Here is a 19060-nt window from a genome sequence, read left to right on the forward strand (position 1 = left end):
AAATCAGAATGAGGACTATGTTCCCTCCCCAATGTCCCAGCTGCCCTAGTTTTCAAATTTGGGGATTTAGCAATCTTATCAAGAAAGCTGACCACCAAGCACAGATAGACTCATCTGTGGGGCTGTATGTAGGGCAGTTCCAAATATGAGAGCACATTTAGTTAAGATTTTTTTATATTGGTTTAAGCAAACATCTAAAGTAATTTTCAACAAATGACACTTTAATGCAGCCTATAGTGTTTTTATTCTATTCAGAATTATAAATATGATATCAAATGCACGTTATTAGCAGGTATTAAAGGATTCTTGTAATGAGTCACACAAAGCTGATTAACCATCTCCTGGTGATTCATTTGTTTATACAGCTTCTTTCCTCCTTAAATCAAGTCAGTTTTTAACAACAGTCTCCTTGAGCATGCTTTTTGCTTTTAATGGAAAATAATAACTCTTAATGGATTCTTCCCCACCCCAGAACACCACAGATTCTCATATTATAAGTATGTGAAACCTGTAATTCCCCCCAAAAGCCTGCTACTTCTATTCAATATGTTAAGCCTTAATAGTAGACTGCTTTAAAGAGGTTCTATTCTATAAGGAGCTCCTGACTTTAACATAATATCCTGTGAAGGCTTACTGTAATTGATACGAAATTATACATACAGAAAAAGAAATGAGGAAGGTATAATCTGTAAAAGAGTGGCTTTAATGGTTTTTGTTAAATTATTAAGTCTCTAAGTTTCAAAAGCAAATACTTCTTTCTTATTGGCTTAATAGAGTTCAGCTCCGTTGTCAATAATACCCTAATATGAAGCAAGAGCTCCAATATGAAGTGAGACATGCCTTCTAGATTCATTACCTACTCAAACTGCTGCCACTAAATAACTTTCAAAACAATATACTTAAATGCATATTTTTAGTTGTCAATTGTTTGTGTCAGTTTCCTTGGCTATCAAAACAAATTCCCACAAACTGGGTGACTTAAAACAGAAGAAATTATTATTAAGTTGTTGTCTCACAGGTCTGAGTTCTGGAGTTTAGAAGTCTCAATTCAAAGTGTGGCCAGGGCCATGGTCCCTCTGAAGTTTCTGTGGGAGGATCCCTCCTTGCATCTTCCAGCTTCTGGGAGCCCCAGGTGTTCCTTGGCTTCTGGCAGCATCACTCCAGTATCTGCCTCCAGCATCACATGGCCTTCTCCCTATGTGTCTCAGAGCCTGGGTTTCTTCTCTTCTTAAAAGGATACCAGTCATATTGGATTATGTATTAGGCCCATCCTCTTCCAGTATGACTGCATCCTAATGCAAATAATTACATCCACAATGACTTTAGTTCCAAATAAGGTCACATTTTGAGGTACTTGGGGTTAGGACTTCAACATATTTCTTTGAAAGAACACAATTAAACCCACTTCGTGTGGTTCAGAAATATATACATATATATATGTGTGTGTGTGTGTGTGTGTGTGTGTGTGTATGTATATATATATATACATATATATATTTATTTCACCCTGACCAAGTGAGATTTGTATAACATAATATAATATATAATATTAAATAATAATATATTAATATATATTTATATAACATATAATATATATATAATAATATAATATATAATATAATATAAAATGTTCAGTGAAAGTATCTCTTTCAACCCTGTGCTTTATTTGCCCAATTTCTATCCTACTTCCAAATGTAATTACCTTTTCTTATCTAGAAATTAGAAATTTATTTTAATTTCCCAGGAATTTTTTTATATATAGATAATAGATGTAGCACCTATGAATGGAAAAGATAGACATCTTGACTCATAATAAGAGAAAGACAAGTTAAAACTACTTCAAGTTCCAATTTTTCAATTATCACATTGGCTAAAATCAAAAGACTTGGTGATACAATCATTGCCAAAGATTTATGTAAGCAGGCATTTTAATTTACTGCTCAGACTAGTACATATTCAAGGGAATTTAGCAATATCTATGAAAATTTCAAATGCATATATCCTTTGACCAAACAATTCCATTTTGGAAAGTGAGTCCAGAGATGTTTGTGTGCATGTGTGAGATGATATATACATATGAATTCTTTGTAAAACCAAATGTTGCTAAGAATCTAAATGGGGATCAATAGAAAAATGAATACGTAAATTTTGCTACATCTATACTGTTGGAATATGATCTTGCACAAAAAAGAATGGGTACCAAAAGCAACAAAGACTAGAACACAACAGAGCCAATCTATAGGAACAGCAAATTTACAGGCAATACAACCACACTAAACTCAAATTAGTAATTACTCTGAATGCAATGGACTCAATGCTCCAATCAAAAGATATACAGTATCAGAATGGATTTTTTTTTAAAAAGACCCATTAATATTCTGCTTACAAGAGACTCATTTTAGATCCAAAGACACCTCCAAACTGAAAGTGAGGAGATGGAGAACCACCTATCATGTTAATGAACATGAAAAGAAAGCTGGAGTTATTTTAATTTCATGTACGCAGCATAGTGATTTGACAATACTATACGGTCTATGCAAAGATTACCACAATATGTGTAATTACCATAAGTCACCATACATAAAAAAGGAAAGCTGGAGTAGCCATACTTATAACAGAAAAACTAAATTTTAAACCAAGAACTGTAATATGAGATGAAGAAGGACACTATATCATAATAAAGGGGTCTGTCCAACAAGAAGATCTAACGATTTTAAATATTTATGCCCCCAACTTGGGAGGAGCCAAATGCATAAATCAATTAATAAAAACATAAAGAAGCTGACAATAATAAAAAAACATAGGGGACTTTAACATAGGACCCTGCTCCCAACAATGGACAGATCATCTAAGCAGAAGATCAACAAGGAAACAATGACTTTGAACAACATGCTGGACCAGATGGACTTAACAGATACATTCTAAGTATTTCATCCTAAAGCAGCAAAATATACATTCTTTTCTAGTGCACATGGAACATTTTCCAGAAGAGATCATGTACTGGGTCATAGAAGAGGCCTCAGTTAGTTCAAAAAGATTGAGATCATACAATGCATATTTTCAGACAACAATGATATGAAACTTGAAGTCAGCCAAAAGAAAAAATTTGGAAAGACCACAAATACATGGAGGTTAAAGAATATCCTGCTGAAGAATGAATGGGTTAATCAGGAAACTAAAGAAGAAATTAAAAAAAAAAATACATGGAAGGAAATGAAACTGAATACATGACACTCCAAACATTTAGGACATAGCAAAGGCACTCATAAAAGGGAAGTATATAGCAATACAGGCCTTCCTTAATAAGCAAGAAAAGTCTCAAATATACAGCTTACCTTTAAACTGAAAGGATCTGAGAAAAGAACAGCAAATAAAAGCGAAAACCGGCAGAAGAAGGGAAATAATAAAGATTAGAGCAGAAATAAATGGTACAGAAATTAAAAAAAAGAAACAGCAGAGCAGATCAACAAAACTAGGAGCTGGTTCTTTGGAAGAATTAACAAATTTGATAAACCCCTAGCCAGGCTTATCAGAAAGAAAATAAAAAGGACCCAAATGAAATCACAAGTGAAAGAGGAGAGATCACAACCAACACTGTAGATATACAACTGTAAGAGCATATTATGAGCAATTATATGCCAACAAATTGGACAATCGGGAAGAAATGGATGAATTCCTAGAAACATATAAGCTACTGAAACAGAAAGAAATAGAAAGTTTGAACAGACCCATAACCAGTAAAGAAAGGGAATCAGTGATCAAAAATCTCCCTACGAACAAGAGTCCGGAGCCAGATGGCTTCCCAGGGGAACTCTACCAAACATTTAAAGAAGAATTAATACCTATTCTTCTGAAGCTGTTTCAAGAAATAGAGATGGGAGGAAAACTTCCAAACTCATTCTATGAGGCCAGCATTACCTTGATTCCAAAACCAGACAAAGACCCCACTAAGAAGGAGAATTCCAGGCCAATGTCCCTGATGCACATGGATGCAAAAATTCTCACCAAAATACTAGCCAGTAGGATCCAACAGTACATTAAAAGGATTGTTCACCCTGACAAAGTGGGATTTATTGTTCAATATCCGTGAATCAATCAACATGATAGACCACGTTAATAAACGTATCATATGAACATATCATAATATCATAAATATTATGATATTCTTAATAGACGCAGAAAAAGCATTTGACAAACTACAGCATCCTTTCTTGATAAGAACCCTCAAGAAAGTAGGGAAAGGAAGAACATACCTCAACATCAAGAAGACCATATACAAAAGACCCACAGCTAGTATCATCCTCCATGAGGAAAAACTGAGAGCTTTTCCCTTAAGGTCAGGAGCATGACAGGGATGACCACTCTCATCACTGTTGTTCAACATACTGCTGGAAGTTCTAGCCTCAGCAATCAGACAACAAAAATAAATAAAAGGAATCCAAATCAGCAAGGAAGAAATCAAACTTCCACTCTTCACAGATGACACGATACTCTCTGTACAAACCCTGAAATACTCCACTGAAAAGTTGCTAGAACTGATACGTGAATTCAGCCAAGTCACAGGATATAAAATCAATGTACAGAAATCTGCATTTTTATACACCAATTTTATACACCAATAACAAAGTTGCAGAAAGAGAAATCAGGGAATCGATCCCATTTACAATTTATTAAAAAGCGAGGAGAGCATGTATTGCATGGAGCACAAGGTATGGTGCATAAACAATGAATCTTGGAACACTGAAAAAATAAAATAAAATTTAGAAAATACAAATATTTTTTATGAGGAAGTGGTGATGCAACATGGGGGCTTAAGTGGGTACGAGAAGAATAAATGAAAGAAGATGGGATTGGGAGGGAGACAAACCATAAGTGACTCTTAATCTCACAAAACAAACTGAGGGTTGCTGGGGGGAGGGGGTTTGGGAGAAGAGGGTGGTATTATGGACATTGGGGAGGGTATGTGTTTTGGTGAGTGCTGTGACGTGTGTAAACCTGGTGATTCACAGACCTGTACCCCTGGGGATAAAAATATATGTTTATAAAAAATAAAAAATTATATTAAAAAAAATATTTTTTTAAAAAAGATACCTAGGAATAAACCTAACCAAAGAGTTAAAAGATCTGTACTCCAAAAACTATAGAACACTTCTGAGAGAAATTGAAGGAGACACAAAGAAATGGAAAAGATATTCCATGTTCTTCGATTGGAAGAACAAATCATGATAAAATGGCTATACTACCAGAGCTCTTGGGTGGCTCAGTCTCTTAAGCGTCTGCCTTTGGCTCAGGTCCTGGGATCCAGCCCTGCGTTGTGGTCCCCAACTCTGCAGGGAGTCTACTTCTCCCTCCCTCTAGACCCCTCCCCCAATCTTGCTTTCTTGGGCACACTCACAAATAATTAAATAAGAGAGGCAGGGCAGGAGGTCGTCGGGGAAAGGGAGGGAAAAATGAAATAATATGGGACTGGGTATGGAGTCAAACCATAAGATACTCTTAATCTCAGGAAACAAACTGAGGGTTGCTGGAGGGGAGGGGGTTGGAGGGATGGGGTGGCTGGGTGATGGACATTGGGGAGGGTATGCGCTGTGGTAAGCGCTGTGAATTGTGTAAGACTATGTTTCACAGACCTGTACCCCTGAGACAAATAATACATTATATGTTAATGTTAAAAAATCAATCAATAAATAAAATATTTAAAATGGCAATACTACCCAATGCAATCTGCACATTCAATACAATCAACAGCATTTTTCACAGAGCTGAAACAAACAACTCTAACATTTGCATGGAACCAGAAATGACTTCAAATAGCCAAAGGAATGTTGAAAAAGAAAAGCAAAGGCCTCACAATTCCAGAGTCCAAGCTGTATTACAAAGCTGTCATCATCAAGACAGTGTGTGGCACACTGGACACTGGATAGTGTGGTGGCACAAAAGGAGACACATAGATCAATGAACAGAATGAGAACCTGGAAATAGACTCACAACTCTATGGTCAACTAATCTTTGACAAAGCAGGAAAGACTATCCAATGGAAAAAAAAAAAAAAAGTCTCTTCAACAAATGGTGTTGGGAAAACTGGACAGCCACCTGCAGAAGAATGAAAGTGGACCACTTTTTCTCACCACACACAAAAATAAATTCAAAGTGGAAGAAAGACCTAAATGTGAGATAGGAAACCATCCAAATCCTACAGGAGAGCAAAGGCAGCAACCTCTGTAACTTTAGGAGCAGCAGCTTCTTACTAAACGTGTCTCTGGAGGCAAGGGAAAAAGATGCTCCACATCACTCATCATCAGGGAAATACAAATCAAAACCATAATGAGATATGACCTCACACCTGTCAGAATGGCTATGATACCAACACAAGAAACAACACGTATTGACAAGGATGTGGAGAAAGGGGAACCCTCTTACACTGTTGGTGGGAATGCAAACTGGTACAGCCACTCTAGAAAACAGTATGGACGTTCCTCAAAAAGTGAAAAATAGAGCTACCCTACAACCCAGCAATTGTATTACCAGGTATTTATCCAAAGGATATAAAAGTGCTTGCTCGAAGGAGCACATGCACCCCACTGTTTATAGTAACACTATCAACAGTAACCATTTCAACATGTTGAAATGATAATATTGTGGGTATATTGGGTTCAATAAAATATATTATTAAAATGAAAAAAAACAATAGCCAAAGTATGGAAGGAGCCCAAATGTCCATCAACTGATGAATGGATAAAGAAGATGCGAGATATATACATATATATATATATATATATATATACACACACACACACACATACATACACACATATATGTGTATATATATACATATATATAATTTTAAACATATTTATATATTTTTATATATTGTATATAATATAATATACTATATATTATATATTTTATATATACATACATATACACACATACACACAATGGAATATTACTCAGCCATCAAAGAGAATGAAACTCGTCATTTGCAACAATGTGGATGGAATAAGAGTGTATATTGCTAAGCAAAATAAGTCAGAGAAAGGGAAATAATATATGACCTCACTCATATGTGGAATTTAAGAAACTAAACAGATAAATATGAGGGAAGGAAAGGGAAAAGTAAGGTAAAAACAGACACAGAGTCAAGCCGGAAGAGACTCCTAGCTATAGAGAACAAACTGAGGGTTGCTGGAGGGGAGATGGGTGTGGAGATGGGCTAATGGATGATGGGTATTAAAGAAGGCACTTGTGATGAGCACTGGATGTTCTATGTAAGTGATGAATCCCTAAGCTCTACTCCTGGAACCAATAGTATACTGTATGTTAACTAACTTGAACTTAAATATATTTTTTAAAAAAGAATGAGGATGCTCTCTAGACAGTTTAGTGCAGTATTTTAGGACACTGACATTGAAACAGTTCTGAATTCCTCTTACAGCTCTGCCACTTATTTACTGTGTAATCTTGTGTGTTTGATGAGTTCATATTACATTTGTAGATTCATTTAGGGAGAAATAATAACATGTGCTTTTTTGGACAATTCCTATTCAGGGAAGCTGTTATTGTCTACCCTCTTATGTGTACTTCAACAATGACTTTAAAGTGTTCCCTACATATAAAACTTACCTATTACTTTTAATACTTATCCTGAATGTCTTATCTTTTTTTGGTCCTATTGTAAATGTGTGACTTCTTTTATTGTGTCATTCATTCCATTGAAACAACAACCTTACTGGTGGTTGTGTATACATATGAAAGTTACTGACTTCTGCATATTATTTTATTATTTTGTACCTCACTAATTTACTAATTTGAGGTACTTTTTGTTTTTCAATTGTTTTTGTTGGGTTTTCTATGAATACACTTTTATCATTTACAAATAGCGATACTTTTACCTCCTCCCTGTTCATTTATAGCTAATTTATTTTACTTGTCGATTGTTTTAGCCAGTATTTCCAAAATAACATTAAGTAATAATACTAATAGTAGATATTGGTTTCTAGTTCCTTACTTTAGTGGGAATTCATCTAGTATTTTCCCATTAAACATGATGCTGTCTTTTGGGTGATTATATATATATATATAGATATATATAGATATATATATATATTCTGTTATATTATGTTAAGAGCATAGCAACACATTCATATTTTTTAAAGATTTTATTTATTTGCCAGATAAAGAGATCACAAGCAGGCAGAGTAGGAGGCAGAGGAAGAGAGAGAAGCAGGCTCCCTACTGAGCAAGGAGCCAGATGCAGGACTTGATCCCAGGACTCTGGGATCATGACCAGAACTGGAGGCAGCCCTACACATTCATATTTTATTAGCTATTTCTTAAATTAGAGTTTGTTGAAGTTTGTTGTGTGTCTTCCAGCAATTTTAGAATCAAAAAAGTTTTTTTCTTAGATCTACTGTGATGATGAAGTATATTAGATTTCCTGTTACTACATCATCTTTGCATTCCTCAAACAAACTACTCACTCCCTATGGATCTTTTCTTTTAACATCCTATTGGATTGTTAATATCATATGTTGATTTTTTGCATCAATTTTTCTAGATTATATTGGTCTATAGTTTTATTTTTTGTGCCAATTTTATAATTTGGTATTGGCGTTAAAATAATGTCATGGAAAGTAAGTAGCTTTTGGCTCTGTTCCTTTTCTATGTTCTGAATAAAATAGTTGCTCTTTAAAAGCTAGATAGAATTTGTCAAATTATCTGAACTGGATATGTTTTTGTGTTTTTGTTTTTGTCTAATGGCATAATGTGTTTGATAATTTTCTCATATTCTATGGAAATTAGTCTGTTGCAATTTTCTATCAATTTTGTGGTCAGTTTTGGTAAAGTATGGGGTTTTTTTTTACAAAATTATCTATTTTGTCCAACTTTTCACATTTATTAGCATAAAGTTGAAAAAATAGCTTATTATACTTTAAGTTTTATCTGTTCATATGATTATTTCCCAGTTATCATTTTTTATTTCATTCAAATGCATGTTTTCACTCTTTCTCTCCTTATTAGGTTAGCTAAATATTTACCTATTACTTTTTTTTAACTTTATTTTTTTCAGTGTTCCAAAATTCATTGTTTATACACCACACCAAGTGTTCCATGAACTAACTGCCCTCCACAATACCCACCACCAGGCTCTCCCTTTCCCCCAACCCACCTCCTCCAAAACCCTCAGTTTGTCTCTCAGAGTCCATAGTCTCTCATGGTTTGTCTCCCCCTCTGATTTTCCTCAGCTCACTTCTCCTCTCCATCTCCCCATGTCCTCTGAGTTATTCCTTATGCTCCACAAGTAACTGAAACCCATGATAATTGACTTTCTGCTTGACTTATTTCACTGAGCCTAATACTTTCAAATCAACAATTCATAATTGAGAATTTTTTTAAATTTTTAAATTTCTTTTCAGCGTAACAGTATTCATTGTTTTTGCACCACACCCAGTGCTCCATGCAATCTGTGCCCTCGATAATACCCACTACCTGGTACCCCGACCTCCCACCTCCCACCCCTTCAAAACCCCTCAGATTGTTTTTCAGAGTCCACAGTCTCTCATGGTTCACCTTCCCCTTCCAACTTCCCTCAACTCCCTTCTCTTCTCCATCTCCCCTTGTCCTCGGTGCTATTTGTTATGCTCCACAAATAAGTGAAACCATATGATAATTGGCTCTCTCTGCTTGACTTATTTCACTCAGCATAATCTCTTCCAGTCCCGTCCATGTTGCCACAAAAGTTGGGTATTCATCCTTTCTGATGGAGGCGTAATACTCCATAGTGTATATAGCCCACATCTTCCTTATCCATTCATCCGCTGAAGGGCATCTTGGTTCTTTCCATAGTTTGGCAACCGTGGCTATTGCTGCTATAAACATTGGGGCACAGATAGCCCTTCTTTTCACTATATCTGTATCTTTGGGGTAAGTACCCAGGAGTGCAATTGCAGGGTCATAGGGAAGCTCTATTTTTAATTTCTTGAGGAATCTCCACACTGTTCTCCAAAGAGGCTGCACCAACTTGCATTCCCGCCAACAGTGGAAGAGGGTTCCCCTTTCTCCACATCCTCTCCAACACATGTTGTTTCCTGTTTTGTTAATTTTGGCCATTCTAACTGGTGTAAGGTGATATCTCAATGTGGTTTTAATTTGAATCTCCCTGATGGCTAGTGGTGATGAACATTTTTTCATGTGTCTGATAGCCATTTGTATGTCTTCATTGGAGAAGTGTCTGTTCATATCTTCTGCCCATTTTTTGATATGATTGTCTGTTTTGTGTGTGTTGAGAATTTTTATAGTTTACATTTTGTTTGTAATCATAATAAGTCCTATTGTTATTTTTCTAATTCATTCATTTTTGTTCTTAACTCTATTAATATCTTCTAGTTTTCTTTTTTTATTGTCCTTTTCCTAATTCAGTCAGAGGCTTATTTAAATTATCTTTTATTCTTGCTTATTTACCAACATATATTTTTAATGTTATGAATTTTCCTCTGATCACTACTTTATCTGTACCCCACAGGTTCTGATATTATTTTAATTATAATTTATTTCTATGAATTCTGAAATAGCAGTGTATATTTCCTCTTACCCAAGAGTTTCTTAATTTTTTTTGCTTTATTTAAATTTGAGATAAGATTCCTTATATTTTCGGTAATCAGAGAATATCATATATTTCTACTTTTTTGGAATTAAGGAACACAGTGATAGGTAATGAGGACACATATTCCATGGAGCGCTGGGTGTTATACACAAATAATGAATCATGGAACGCTACATCAAAAATTATTAATGTACCCTATGGTAACATAAATAAATAAATAGATAGATAGATAGATAGATAAAAGAGACTCAATTTGCAGCATTATATACTCTTAATTTTGTGATTATCCCATGAATACTTGTAAAGGATATATGGTTAAGTACCTAATAATCATGTGTAGTACCTCTGTTTGCCATTTTGCCTTGGGTCTGAAATATTTAAAGAGGGGGACTTTCTGCTTCTACTCTTGCTAACATTTATCCTTACTTTGTAGTATCTTTTTTTAAAAATTATCATCAGATACCTGCAGCATAATATAAGCTCCATAAGGACAGAGATCATATTTGTCCTACTGAAAGCCATATTCTTAGCTAATAGAAGAATACTGAACATATAGTGGGAGTTTGATCAGTATTTGTTAAATGAACGTATATTCCTAGAAGTAGAAATTCTGAGTCATAGGCAGTTGGTTCTAGAGGCTAAGAAGGCCTTGGAGGTCAGGAAAAAGAAACCTCATTAGGTATTTCCGCTATAAATCTAAGACTGAGAAATAGACTTTTGGACATATAGTGGTAGTGATGGCTATTTGTGAGTAAAAACCCAATCTTCCTTAAAGTCAGTGAATTTTCCTGAGCATATGGACACACAGCTAAAGATTAAATTTCTTACTCTCACTCTGAATTACGTGTGGCCATGTCATTATCACCGAAGAAAGAGGAGTGGAAACAATTAATTTAAGCTCTCTTTTAAAAGGAAATTGCTTGCCCTGGGCTGCTTCCTTTTGTTTTTCCCATGAACTGGATTAGAAATATAATTATGAGCCAGTCTTGACCTTGCAGGATAAGATCTACTTTTTTGCTCATATGCCCTCTAAAAGTGCTTGCACATTTTTACACTGCCATCTAGTTTGCTTTTTTTTTCAAATTTTAAGTAAAAAAAATATATATATAAGTAATAAAGAGATTTAATGCCTTCCGTAAACTCAACCTAAATAGAAGCTAACTGACAAATAAATCTGAGAATTAGTTTTTAAGTATCCAACATTGTGTGATACATGGAAATCCATGGGAAACGAAGCTGAAAGCAAATGAAACTGTCTAGCACAGTCTACCCATTTGTTTGCTTAGCATCCATTCTCAACTTTATTCCCATATTTGAAGTTACATATATCAGAACTAACAAGAACAATGTGCTTCTTTTTAGTAACTATTGTTCATGGAGTCAGAGGTGCTCTCACATACCCTCTCCCTGATTAAAACGAAGACACAGAATCCCCATACCAATACAGAAGATGTTAATTCCTCTTCTAGCTCAGTATTAATCCCACCTACATATTTAATCTAAAATTTAAATTGTAAAATTAACCAGTACCAGTATGTCTCAAATAAAATAATAGGGGAAATGGAGAAAGAAAATATTTATGTAACAAGTAAAGAAACTCATATGTCTAGCTACTCTCTCTTGTGTCTGAAACAGTCATGAGGCCATAACTGATATTTAAAACTCCATTTGTCCCCTACCTATTCTGCATTCCCTTCACTTTTAACCAGCCCCTCTGCTGATTGGAGTTTTTAATGGGCCATTATTACCTTTTACTATTTTTTTTTACTATTGGACACGGAAGTACTAAGATACATTCATACTCTGAATCAGTCACTCCAGGAAGTTAACCCCTCCTCTGTCTGTCAGCTCAATGTCATTAGGAACGAAAAGTAGTCAGGTGGCAGTCTCGTCTTTCAATTCAATGAAATCATTGTGTCTACTACTAGAAGCATTCATCCCTTGGAGATTAAGACCTCTAAATCAACAGAACATAGAGCTGCCAGAACAGGAAGTAAAAATTCTGCTCTTGTGTTGTTAGCTGTGTTAGTGAGAAGGGTCATTCCTACTTGTAACCTTCATTCATAGGTCCTTATTAACAAAATGATTTCACTGCTATTTCAAAAATATCCAATAAATTCTAGACATCATGTTGATTTGAAGTGAGGCATCATCCATTTAAACATATATGAACAGCTATTTTATATAAGCAAGCTATATGTATCTTTACTTTTTCTCCTGAATATGTTATCATTCCATTTCTGTCATGAGATTTTATCCTAATTAAATATATTTTATGTTTGCAAGTCATACTCCTTTGATTTTTTAATACCCTATGACTAAACTCTTAAGATTTAAAAATCACATGGGGCATAAGTTGTCATTACAATTCTTAGTGCACAGTTGATCAAAATAACAAAATTGAAGTACAAATTTGACAAACTACAATTAAACATGAAAAGGACAATTTAATTGGAAATATATCTATTAATGAGATGTATGGAACATTTTTTCAAGTAATTCTTTTATCTGTAAAAGAAAAAATTCACTTATCAAATGAATGGAAAAGTGTGGGGGAAAAAGTGTAGGAAAAGTGTAGGGAAAAGTGCTATGTAGGAAATTAAATTGATGCAAAGGTGGTTTTCAAGTTTACTACCGAGTAAGTCATCTCAGAAGTCATGGAACATTGGGGCACCTGGATGGCACAGTCAGCTGGGCATCAGACTTGGTGTCAGCTGAGGTAATGATTTCAGGGTTGTGGGATAGGGTCCCACATTGAGCCCCTGGAGGGGGCTTTTCTTAGGATTTTCTTATTCTCCCTCTCCCTCTACCCCTCCCTTGCTCGCTCTCTCTCTCAAATGAATAAATAAATCTTTAAAAAAAGAAGTTATGGTACATAAAGGCTCACAGAACAAATGAAGTAACTCAAATCACATGACTTATTAAATTAATTTACAATGAACAGTGAGAAATAGGGACAAGGGATGGAAAGTTACCACACTTAGAAGATACAAGTGGGATGGAGTAATCACACACACACACACACACACACACACACACAAACACACACACGCACACAGGGGACATATAATATCTCTCCCCCAACACACATAAGCTACTCCTGCTGATTGTATGGATTAGAAATATCAGAGATTTGGAGGATGATTCACTGGCACAGTCAGAAGAGCATGTGACTCTTGATCTCAAAGTTACAAGTTCGAGCCCCATGTTGGGTGTAGAAATTACTTAAATAAATAAGTTTTAAAAGAAAAAAATGTAAAATGAAAAAAAAAAAAGAATAACAGAGATTTGGTATGATTGAGGAAGAACAACTGGCAAAAATTTCCTAGAACCATAACATGCTCCATCTGGGAGACACAGTGGGGTGGGAATGGCTATGGCTGGCCACAGCTGTAGCTTGCCAATTAACCTGCTGGGCAACTATGAATTTTGTATACATTTCTTTAGTAGAACACATATAGGACCATGACAGAATCAAATTGGATGTCACCAGTGGGTGGCCAATTTAAAGATGGCACAGCTGTTGCCTTAGGGGTGGCATGATTATAAATTATGATGCAGTACTTTGATCCCTTTCTATGTATAACCAGCTTTCTTTGTTCCATCACAAAGATATATTTGTATCATATTGTTACTGTGTATTACATGTAACTAACTTACATGGATTTGTATTTAACAAATATCATATTCTATGTCTCACAAGTTACATGCTTACCCAGTATCAGTATCTAAAATGTCTATAATTTGTGCCTAAACTACTATCTTGCTTTCTATCCTTAACACTCCTTGTGAATTTTATCCACTATTTTGTTTGCTTTTTATCCCATTAATGAAGGAGAGATTCCCACCCTTGTTATTGAGATTGCTGAACACACAACACCTGACACTGGATAATAACAGCTTATTAGTCACATATATTCATAGCCCAAGAAAGGACGATACTGTGTGCCCTGCAGGAGCACATGGGGGTTGCATTCAGGAACAGAATGAGTAACCAGGGACTGTGGAAGGCAGATTTTGTAGTATCAAAAGGGTGGAATGCTCCAGGAGGAGGATGTGACTGGCTCGTTTGAATAATTCAATGAGCTGTGAAGAAACAGAAATATCCAACCAAAGGATAAGCAGGAATTTTACCTGGTCCTCTTGACAGGACTTTTGTTTGGTTAACGGACCTTATCCACAGGAGTAGAGAGGATAGTTTTAATTTGAAATTTCTTAAATCCTTTCAGTAATTCAAACATTGTCTTCAGTATTCAAAATATTTTGGACTACTAATGTTAAAAAGTTTTCCATGAATCATAGTAATAACTATGGATACACATTTTTAGTTAATAATCTCTCTAGATGTTAATTGCATTTGCCTAATGTTATTTAGGAAGTTTGTGGTCTTATAAAATAGAAGATGTTCTTCAAAAAAAATACATTTCTAGCTCTACTCCTAAGAAATTGCTGTTTTGTTCAAAAATTGATGAGAAAAAAATTGATGAGTAATGAGATAATAAGAAAGGAAGGGACCTCTACATGTCTGTATGAAAATGTCATTATGCAAATCTAATTGCAGTTAATTTCTGTATTTCTAACTTTCTGCTACTGTGATCTTACATTTTTTAGTTGCTTAACATTTTATTTCCTTCAGGAGTTAAAAGGTTTTGAAAGATACCCTTCTGAGGAGGGTACAGAGTGATTTATTTGTGTTAAACAAGGAATGAAATGTAAAAAACCAAGTCAACCAAAAAGTTATTATAATTTATGATGATTAAATTCACCTGATTAATGTCAAGATCCCCTAATCATTTTTTTCCCTTTAATTCTTTCAATGTTTACTTAATTGAATTTTTTAAAGATTTTATTTATTTGACAGAGAGAGAGAGAGATCACAAGTAAGCAGAAAGGTAGGAAGAGAGAAAGGGGGAAGCAGGCTCCCCACTGAGCAGGGAGCCCAATGTGGGGCTTGATTCCAGGACCCTGAGATCATAACCTGAGCCGAAGGCAGAGGTTTAATCCACTGAGCCACCCAGGCACCCCTTAATTGCATTTTTTAAAGGAAATGGAATACAAAGTGATTACTGACATGATCACAGTTTTGATTTTATTAAAATTGCAAGTTTAAACATTAATGACAATATAAGATCAAAGGAAACAATCCCAAGGTGGAAAACTGATTTCTTTTTTCACTGATACTCCTTGCATCATCAGCAAAAAGAAAGTGATGCTCATAAGCTGGCACACTTCTTCCCTTGAAATTTAGTAGTTCTCAGGTCCTTCATTCAGTCGTCTGTTTATTATGACCAAATGTGAAGGAATGTAATAGGAGGTGGTTCTGCCAAAGGGTCTGCCATATTTAAGACTTTTTTTAAAAGATTTTATTTATTTATTTATTTATTTATTTATTTATTTATTTATTTATTTGAGAGAGAGATCACAAGTAGGCAGAGAGGCAGGCAGAGAGAGAGGGGGAAGTAGGCTCCCCACCAAGCAAAGAGCCCATTGTGGGGCTCAATCTCAGGACCCTGAGATCATGTCCTGAGCCGAAGGCAGCGGCTTAACCCACTGAGCCACCCAGGTGCCCCAAGACTTTTCTGTATACTACCACATCTCCCTACAGGTGTGGTGTATAAACAGTCTGGTTGCTCTAGTCTTCACCAACATTCAGTATTGTCTTTAAAACTGTTTTTGGCTCTTTCCCCAGTTAAAAAGTACAGTTTATACTGTTTTAATTTGTACTTCTATTATTAGCATGAAGTATGGCATATTTCATATATGTTCTTTCTGACTTCTTCCTGTTTATTACTTGAATAAAACTGTATTCTAACTTACAGCAACATTTTTATTTTAATATCTTGTAGGGCAAGTACTGTCTGATTGACTTTTGATTTATTCTTGGTTGTAGTGAAATATTTTTTCCAGATAAACTTTAGAAACATTTTGTTAATTATCAGTTGCTATTGGGATTTTTATTGGAATTTCTTTACTTACACATTAATTGGAGAAAAACTGAGAGTTTTTAAAATAGTCAGTCTTCCCATGAATACCTTAACTTTAACTTGCAAATAAAGAGACACCCCCGCCACACATGAAACTTCACTTATTTTCTTAAATCTGTTACTAAACATCTTATAATTTTTGTTGTTCCTATTGTTCTTAAATGATTTTTGTGTTTGTATCCATAGTACATACCTTTATAGTAGTTCTAAGACATTTTCATTTGATGTTATTGAGTTTTCTAGGTAGAAAATACTGCCTATGCAAATAAAGATAACATCATCTCCTTTCCAATTGGTTTACTTTTCCTTCTTATTTTATTATATTCATCAGAACTTCCCAGACAATATAAAATAATAGAGGTAATTATCAGAATCTGTATCTTTGATTCTCAGGATAAAATTTATTTATTTTCTCTGCAAAAGGGTATTTATCATAGTTTAAAGAAGATATCCTTAATTGTATTAAAAATTGTTTTATATTTCATGAGGGTTTTTATTCAGGAAGTAGTACTGAAATTTATTAAACACCTCTTGATTGATTTATTCATAAAATTTTTAAACCTTTAAATGACTCATATATTTTTATTACTAAATCCACTCATATTAGAATATAATTTTAAGATAAAAGTTCAACATGGTAAATTATTTTTTATTCTATTTCTTTATTCATTTTCCTAATATTTAATTTATGAGTTTTGTATCTAATACACATGAGTGATATTGATCTATAGTTTTATTTGCATGATATCTTTTTAAGGTTAAGTTACCTTTAAAATGCATTGGAGAAGGGAGTTGGGGTAAATTGGAAGGGGAGGTGAATCACCAGAGACTATGGACTCTGAAAAACAATCTGAGGGGTTTGAAGCGGCAGGGGGTGGGAGGTTGGGGAACCAGGTGGTGGGTATTATAGAGGGCACAGATGGCATGGAGCACTGGGTGTGGTGAAAAAATAATGAATACTGTTTTTATGAAAATAAATAAATTGATAGCTGTAATAAAAAAAAAACCTGTGGGAGTTATAGTAGGGGATTTATCTAATTGGAGGGAAGTAAGGGTTTCCCTTTTAATAAATGGATTTCCCACTCTTTGAAAAAAAAAAAATTTAAAAAAAAGCAAATTTTGAACCAGGCCAAAAAAAAAAAAAAAAATTCATTGGAAAATATCCATTCCTCTTTTTATTCTAGAAAACACTATAGATCTTGAGAAATATATGTAATTTGAAGCTAGATAATATTCAATGAGCAAATTATTAAAGTTCTGGGCCTTTAATTTTATGAGGTGCATATTTTTTTCCACTATAATTGGTATGTATAGGCAATTAATTTTAATTGAGCCTATGTATACTATGTATATTTTCCAGAAAATTTCCCACTTCCTTGAGAGTTTTAAATTTATCAATAGACACTTATATATAGTAGCCTTTTGTATTTTCTTAATTCCATATATATGGTTAGTATTTTTTTTTTTAAGTAGAACCCATGCCCAGTGTGGGTTTTGAACTCATGAACCCTGAGATCAAGAGTCATGAACCAGCCAGCCAGGCACTTTTATAGCTAATATTCTTAATTACATATTTTTTGTTAATTTTTATTTCTCTCTCTCATTATTTGATTTCTATTGGCTTACTTCTTTTGTTTTTTTTAAAACTTCCCCTGAGCAGTAATGTCATAGAGATGGTGGAGTAGAGAATAAACAATTTCTTGAAGCCATACCAAAAAAAATTCTGATAAAAGTAACTATATAGGTAAATATAAAAGCCAATATTATTCTGGTTTTGGTTTGTTTTCTTTTTGTTCCCTATTTGATTAAAGATAAAAGACAAAGATTAAAGATTAAAGCCAAACCATGAAACATCAATTATGAATTTATGTTATAGGCACATAATTTATAAAGGTTTATTTTGTAACAATAGCAACATAAGGGGAAGTGGAGGTGTTTAGGAGCAGGGTTTTTATGTGCTATTAAAGCTAACTCGGTATCACTCCAAAGTTGGTTGTTATTAATTTAGGATGTTTATTACAATCCTCATGGTAACACTAAGAAAATAACTGAAATTATATACAGAATAGGAAATAAAGAGAGAATGAAAATAATAGACTAAAAAAATCAATCAAGTGAAAAAGAAGGCAGTATTAGAGGAAATTAGGAACAAAAATATATGACATGTAGAAACGAATAGCAAAGATGGAAAAGTGTTGGGAATATGTTCTTCTTTATTAGTAATCACTTAAATATAAACCACTTAAGAAACAGAGACTGGTAGAAAAGATTAAAAACCTTAGTCCTAATACAGTCTGTCTAACAGACTCACTTTGCAAACAAAGTACAAATAACTTGAATGTGCATGGATGGAAAAAGATTTCATGCAAATTGTAACCAAAAAATGTAGGTGGCTATGCTAATAACACATAAAATAGACTTTAAGTCAAATTATTACAAGACAAACAAGGTCATTAGATATTGACAAAATAGT

General features: G+C 34.3%; 1 long non-coding RNA gene across 1 annotated transcript in view; it reads right to left on the reverse strand.

Annotated features, from left to right (window-relative positions):
* Nucleotides 1-1169: 1169 nt before the first annotated feature.
* The window catches only part of LOC132007321 (uncharacterized), a 79389-nt gene continuing 61498 nt past the window's right edge, over nucleotides 1170-19060 (reverse strand). Inside the window, exon 3 of the long non-coding RNA XR_009401306.1 lies at nucleotides 1170-1292. This is a non-coding gene — a long non-coding RNA (uncharacterized LOC132007321). The remainder of the gene's footprint in view (nucleotides 1293-19060) is intronic.

Source organism: Mustela nigripes, chromosome X (assembly GCF_022355385.1).
Source record: "Mustela nigripes isolate SB6536 chromosome X, MUSNIG.SB6536, whole genome shotgun sequence".
Classification (NCBI taxonomy): Eukaryota; Metazoa; Chordata; class Mammalia; order Carnivora; family Mustelidae; genus Mustela; species Mustela nigripes.